Consider the following 8,084-nt stretch of genomic DNA (forward strand, 5'->3'; position numbering starts at 1 on the left):
TCTAATTGTTAAGAAGTTTCCCCCCAACATCACTAGTTCTGCCTTGGGGTTAAACAGAGCAAATCTAATCCCTTTTCCATAAGACAGCCCATCAAATATTTCAGTCAGTCATCAAGCACTTATTAAGCACTTACTGTATGCCAAGTACTGTGCTAAATATTGAGGATACAAAGAAAAGGGGAAAAACCAGTCCCTGCTCTTAAGGAACTCACAGTCAAATGAGGGAGACAACATGCCACCACTTGGTACAAACAAGCTCAATACAAGGTAGATAGGAGGTTGGGGGTCCAGTGGTTAGATAGAGTAGGAAAGAAGGCACTAGCAGTGAACATGGGGGAGAGCTTAGGAAAAGCCACCTTCTGTCCTCCAACCCTAAATTCCGCATTCTTTCAGTTGATCATTGTATGACATGGACTCAAAGCCCTTCACTCTTCTAATTTCCTTCCATGTCACAAATATCTTTCTGAAACCTTGACACCTGGACCTGAGCACAAGCTCTCATTGTGGCCCAAGATCCTTTTACCTCTGTGGAGGCCTTATTGCAGTGTTTGCTCAAATGAAGTTTGTAGCCCTCTTGAGTTCCTAATCCTATCTCCTCCAGTTTGCATATGTGAAGGACCTAAGTGTAAGGCCTGATATTTATTACTGTCTGCTTGGAAGAAGGTCCTCCACCCAGGATCCCTTCTGGTCAAGACCTTTATGGATCACAACTTTCACCCAATATCCCTTATCACCTTGTGGATCTTCCAGTGGATAAGCATATTGTCTTGTCTTCATTGCAGTTGTTAGAAATGTGAAACAGCACAGGGTGAACATGGCTCCTTGGGGCACTCCACCAAGGGACTGGCCTCCGAGCTGACGTGAAAAATGTGTGAGCTATGGTTATTCTTGCATCAGGCTTGTTGTCCAGTTCCCAATCCACATTTACTGTACTCCTACTTACTCTTTACCTCTCCAGCTTTCCTAAGAGGATGAGTTGAGACACTTCATCAGATGCTTGGCTAATATAAAGGATACTTGACAGCATTCCCTCATGTTCCATACCAGTTTACACACAGTAATCAAATGTCTGTTAGGAGTAAGGCATTGCCACTCATTTCTGGGTGTTGTGATTGGAATTTAAGAAAAGTGTAAACTGAGGCAGATCTCTGAGAAAGATAACATTTATTAGCAGGAGCATGCTACATGTCAAAAATGGGTCAATGGATTGCCACTGTTGGTGCTGAAGATCCTGAGCGAAAAAGACAGTTCTCCTCATACAGGTTTTGGGGAGTGTAGAACAAAGACCAACAGGCTAGATGACATCATGGAATTAAAGACAAGCTAGTTGGTTACAGAGCTGAGGTTCAGGGAGCATCAAGGTTGATTGAAAGTTTGGTAATGGAGGCTAGCAATGACCTTCCATTTTCTCTCATGAGACTAAGCTGTGCTTATTGTCTGAGTGCAGGTACAAGATAGAGGCCAGACTTTTGGACAGAAAGCCAAACATATTTGAATGATAGCTTGGTAGAGTAAAGATATCAAGCTCCCAAACTCCCTTTCTATTCACACACATTCTCCAAGGTCAGTTAAATTCCTTGAGCAGGAAAGCCAGATTTTTAAACTTAACCCATCGTAGCCTAGCTAAACTCTGGACTAAGTTTGGAGAAAAAACATTATTTAAGCAGTTATGGGACAAAATCAATTACTTGTGAGTAGATCAAAAATAAAATGATACAGGATCAATTTTAACCTCATGGGGGTTACAAGAGCACAAAGATAAAAACAGTGTCTGCCCCAAAGAGCTGATATGCTACCGTTTTGTGGTCCTAGCAACCACACCTCTCCCCTTTCCCCACCTGCTCTTGGGCAGATATAATGTTTGACCACTCACTATTTTAAATGAACAAATCAAAATATGTATCACTTTTTTTTAATTTTAGAAAATTAAGGGGGAAAAATCTTGAAGACTTCATAGGTATAATGTCTTAGCAAGAAGGCCAACACCATATAAACTCAATTATTGCACTGAGGCATTTGTGTGGTGCAGTGCATGAAGTGCCAGACCTGGAGGCAGGAAGAGCTGAGTTTAAAGCCAGCCTCAGACCCTGAACAAATCACTTTGCCTCTGTTTGCTTCAGTTTTCTCATCTGTAAAATGGGAATAATGCACTTGCCTCCCAGGATGGTTGTGAAGATCGAATGAGACAATATTTGTAAAGTACTTAGGGACTGGCACATAAAAAATGTTTATTCCCACCCTCACCCCCTGCATTGTCCACAATGCCTGGTGTCCCATATGCCCTAAAGCCTGGGTTGGTCACTGTTCTTAATTAGATGTTCTGCTACAAGGTTACATACAAATCTACTGGTTTCATTCCTACACTGGGTTACCTTTTCTCCAGTCATTTAGGTTGTTTCTCATCTTTTGTGATTATGGGTAACAGCAGTCCTTGGACTGATATCTCTCTCTCATGGTTGTTTTGATGACACAGACAGTGTATACCCCTACTAAGAGATTAATTAGGTTAAATCAAGTGTCTGAAGTAAGATCTGAACCCAGCCTCCCTTCCCATCACCAGTACAGTTAGCATCAACAGTCTTCTTTTCTTGAAAAGTGATGCTTGCTTGCCAGATTTTTTTTTCTAGATTAATTGTCCTTCTCCTTGATAGAGGAAACCAGACATAAAATGTACCATGAAGTAATTTACTTTTTCAAAGCACAGAGAATAGTAAATACTGATACTTTTTGTTTTTTGTTTCTTTCAGATTATCTTAGCCAGGAAATTAGGTATCAAACCAAGGACTCCCCTCCAAAGTGGGGCTTTTGTATAGGAGCATCACCCAATCACAGTCTCACAAGGGATGATCCCTGGGATTCCAAGATGGAAGAAGTTTGGGAATATCTTAATAGTGTAGAGGGGCAAAAGGGTACTCTCAAGAAACAATCTAGACAAATTAGAAACAGTCACCAAGAAAATTCTAATAAGGTAAGCATCCAAAGATGCAGTATGTTTGAGAGAAGTTATAGTCCAAGGTCATTGTTTGTGTCACAACAAAGAGTTCCTACAGGAAAAAGGTTCTATAAAGATGATACACTTGGAAAGAGCTTCAAACAATTTTCAGAACTAATTAAACAGCATAGAATTTCCTTTTGGAAAAAAATCTGTAGGTATAGTAAATGTAGAAAGACCTTCAGTTACCACTCAGACCTTATTCACTTTCATATGATACATACTGGAGACAAATCATGAGTGTACTGAATGTGGGAAAGCCTTGAATAAAAGATCATACTTTACTTATCATCAGAGACTTCATACTAGAGAAAACCGCTTTGAATGTAATGAATGTGAGAAATCCTTTAGTTGGAGGTCATCCCTAATTTATCATCAGAGAATTTATACTGGAGAGAAACCCTTTGAGTGTAGTGAATGTGGAAAGGTCTTCAGTCATAGAACATTATTTGTCATAAAAGAATTCATACTGGGGAGAAACCCTTCGAATGCAGTGAATGTGGAAAAGTCTTTAGCAAGAAATCACATCTTACTCAACATCAGAGAATTCATAGTGGAGAGAAAACTTTTGTGTGTAGAATGTAGGAAAGCCTTCATCCAGAGGAGACACCTTACCAAACACCAGAGAACCCATGCTGGAGAGAAGACTTTTGAATGTAATGAATGTGGGGAAGCCTTTAGCCAAAGGGAACACCTTACCATACATCAGAGAATGCACACCAGAGAGAAACCTTTTGAATGTATTGAATGTGGGAAAGCCTTCAGCCTGAGGGGGAACCTTACTCAACATCAGAATATTCACACTAGAGAGAAGCCTTATAAGTGTCATGAATGTGGAGAAGACTTCAGCCACAGGGCTTCCCTCATTCATCATCAGATAATCCACACTGGAGAAAAACCGTTTGAATGCAGTATTTGTGGAAAAGCCTTCGGTCTGAGGGGCTGCCTTAATAGACATCAGAGAATTCATACTGGAGAAAAGCCCTTTGACTGTAATAAATGTGGGAAAGCCTTCAGCCACAGGACATCCCTTACATATTATGAGTGAATTCATACTGGAGAGAAACCATTTGAATGTAGTGAATGAAAAGCCTTCAACCAGAGAGGCAACATTACTGAACATCAGAGAATTCATACTGGAGAGAAACCCTTTGAATGTAATGAATGTGGAAAAGCCTTCTGTCAGAGGGAAAACCTTACTGAACCCCGGAGAATTCATATTGGAGGAAAACTCTTTGAATGTGATGAATGTGGGAAGTCCTTCAGCCAGAGGGGAAGCCTTAATGAACACAAGAGGGTTCATACTGGATTGAAACCCTTTTAGTTTAATGAATGCAAGAGAGCCTATAACAACTCTTGCCTTAATATCAGATAATTCAAACTGAAGAAAAATTCTGTTAAGTGTAATGAATGTGAAAAAGTCTTCAACCTGAGGACAAACTTTAACATCAGAAAAATCCTTTAAATTTAATATCTGTGGGAAAGATTTCAGCCATGCCACATCCCTTATTTATTGTCATATAATTAATTCACACTTTAGAGAAATACTTTGAGTGTAATAAATGTGGGAACACTTTCAACCAGGAAACATAGGAGAGATAATTTATAATAGAAAATATTTGAACATAATGAATGTGGGATATCTTTCTTACATAACACATATTTTATCATGAGAGCAAACATAATGGAAATAGACATTTTAAATGTAATGAATGTGAGAAAGCCTTCAGCCAGAGGAGAAACCTTATTGAACGTAAGACAGTTCATAATGAAGAAAAATGTTTTGAGTGTAATGAATGGAGAAAACCTTTAGCCACAGGGGAAACCTTATTAAATAACACAGAATTCATACTAGAGCGTAAATGTGTGATGTGGGAATTTCTTCAGCTCTGAATCATTTTTAGTTTGTCATCACAAAAATATGTAAAAGGCATGACCATGAGAAAAGGCTTTAGGACCTTTAAGAAGTAACAAAAGAATTCAAACTGAAGAAAAAAAATCAGTGTAATGACTGGGCATACTTTGAGGCTGTAATTCCTCCCTGTAAAGACATCCAAGATTTCATGATGCCAATTAATAATGGAAATATAATACTATGGGAGAACTTTATAATTGTTTAATAGTGAAAAGAGAAGTCATTGTTTGTCATAAACTCTAGTATATTTGATGCTTTGAATGATAAAAATTAAGTACTTTTAATGTTCCTTATTTTTATATAGATTATCTGCCATCAAGTTACAGTAGAATTACCTGGGTGAGTTCAGAACATGTGCTGGGTCAGGCTCTAAAACAGTAAATAAACTGAAGATTGGAATTTTTTTTGAACTCTTGAATAAAACCATTGAAATAGTATGACATATACTATTGTAAATTGTGGGGATGTTTTTGCCTTTTACTCTCATACTGAACTTAGTAATCATTAGCAGAAATAGGCATTCATATACACAGACAAGGATAAAAAAAATTATAGGAATCTGTGAACTTATACTACAAAAGCTATTACTTTGTAATACTGGACAAAATAATAAAATCTGTTTAGAGGAACAAGAGGTCAGTCATTATAAGAGGAATAATTTAAAATAGGAGGAATGAAGGTGATCTAACATGACTAGATCTCAAGTTATATTATTGAGCAATAATTATTAAATATTTAATACTGGTTAAAATATACAAAAGTAAACCAGTGTAGCAAGCTAGACACATCAGACCTAGAAGGAAATGAACATAATATTCTGTTATTTGATAAACTCAGGAACACAAATTGCTTGGGGAAGGATTCCCTATTAACAAGAACTGATGGGGAACCTGGAAAGAAATTCAACAAAATAGCTTAAACGGTCACATTCTGAAAAATTAAGGAAAACTGGAGGATTTTTCCCAATTGTGGTTAATGGGGGGACATCATAATCAAACTGGGGATAGAAGAGAGATAACAGAAGACAAAGTAGACAGTTTTAATTGAGCAAAATCAGTGCAGCTAGAATAAGAAAAGCTGCTTAGTGTGTGGGGGGCTTACTTCAAATATCTCTGATAAGACTCATAAGTCTTATTATTTAAAGGCAGTTGACACAAATGTACACATGTACACACACATATACAATTGAATGCCATTTCCCAATAATAAAAAAGATACTTTAAACAAGAAATGTAACTTATCAACAATGAAGATTCTGCAGATTAATAATAACAAATGCAAACTAAAACAATGCTGAAATTTTACCATCCATCAATCTCGCAAATATGACAAAAGAGGGAAATAGTCAATGTTGAGAGGTCTACCAGAAATCATGTCTATTAATACCCTATTGTTGGAGCTTTGATTTGAACCAGGCATTTTGGAAAACAATTGGGAGTTATGCAAAAAAAAAGTGACAACTTTTCGTATCTCTTTACTCAGGATTCGTGTTACTGAGCATATACCCCAAAAAGATTACAGAGGGAAAGGTCCCATGTACACCAATACTTTTTTTGAGGTGACAGTGGGAAACAGTAGGTGCCCATTAGCTAAGAATTGTTGTTGAACAAATTGTTGTGTTTGAATGCAATGGAATGTTAGTTATTGCATCATTAAAAAATGAGCAGTATGTGGCATTCATAGAAACATAGGGAAACTTTTAGCTTAAAAAGAGTGAAAAAAGCACTATGAGGACAATATGTGCAATAACTACAATACTGTAAATGAAAGTAGTAAAAGATTCCATCAGTCCTCTTAAATTCAATGAACAGTCTTAGTTTTGGAAGTCAGATTATGAAGCACTTCCATGATGGAGTATTAGTATAGAATGTTTTGTATGTGATCAAATTTTTTTTCTTTTTGTTTTTGTTATAATTAAGGGTTCCCTCTTGGGGCATTGGGCAGGATGTGAAGAGAGGCATAATTGGAAAGGGGCCAGTGTAAACAAAATAGAAAATATCAGTGAAACATTTTAAAATCATTTTGACAAAAAAAGTTTGCTAAATTAAAAATGTGCAGAGTAATTTGTATCTGGTTTCTTGGATCCAATTATAATTACACAAATGGCTTCCAAATCTATGTTTTCAGCCCTAATTTTTCTCAAGTCCCAAATCTCTGTTTCCTGGACACCTCTGTCTAGTTGCTTGGCATGTATCTCCAACTACCACAGCCAAAATAAGACTGATTTTCCCCTGTAAAATTACTCATCCATATTTCTCAGTTTCTGTTTAGAACATAACCATATTTCCTGTAACCTAACTTTACAACTTTCAAGTCATCCTTGACTCTTCCTAGGATCTCTCTCTCCATATCCAATCAATTGCATGGTGGTTTTTTAAAAAACATTCATTTTAAAAAATTTTGAGTTCCTAATACTCCCCTTTCCTCCAGCCACACACCCCCTTGAGAAGGCAGGCAATATGAAACCCACTATATACATGAAGTCAATTTGCATAGTATTTTGGCAGCAGTTATATGTTTCAATCTCCACAGCGTCCCACATCTGTTCCTTTCCACTCATGTAGCCAACTGAGATAGTCTCAACTCTCATCGCTTCTTCCTTAGCCTATTGCAACACTTTATGAGTCTCATTGATCCCAGGCTTTGTCCTGCAAAACAGATCTGTTGCACTGCTGCCAAAATAACCTTACTAAAATATCAATGATCGTGTCACTCATCTGTTAGTGCTTTCACTCTGAGATTGATTACCTCCTGTTTACACTATATGTATCTTGTACCTAGGTACTTGTTGACATGTCTTTCTCATTAGGATGAGAACTTTTTGAGGGCAGAAATCATGTTTTTGCCTTTGTATTCTTAGTGCTTGGCCCAATGGCTAGCACAGAGTGAACACTTAATGGGTAATTATGAAATTGCTGCTTAAAACTCTTTGAGGGTTTCCTGTTGCTTCTGAAAGAAAATTCATTTTCCTTAGCCTGGTGTTCACAACCCTCCATAACTTGGCTTCCCTGACTTGTTTCATATCATTTCCCTTCATGTAATCTTTGTTCACATCAGTTTGTCCTAGCACAAGTCTGGTGGATTCTTTACTCTCTTGTTCTCAATATCTGGGCAGTTTTCTTTCATGAGTTCTTGAAATATAATATTCAGACTAGTTTTATGGTCATGACTTTCAAG

General features: G+C 37.3%; 1 pseudogene; it reads left to right on the plus strand.

The window, feature by feature from the left end:
* The first annotated feature begins 3,205 nt into the window (after positions 1–3,205).
* On the plus strand, positions 3,206–5,351 carry LOC110219874 (uncharacterized; annotated as a pseudogene).
* Positions 5,352–8,084: the final 2,733 nt, after the last annotated feature.

Source organism: Phascolarctos cinereus, unplaced genomic scaffold (assembly GCF_003287225.1).
Source record: "Phascolarctos cinereus isolate Bilbo 61053 unplaced genomic scaffold, phaCin_HiC Scaffold_726;HRSCAF=1367, whole genome shotgun sequence".
Lineage (NCBI taxonomy): Eukaryota > Metazoa > Chordata > Mammalia > Diprotodontia > Phascolarctidae > Phascolarctos > Phascolarctos cinereus.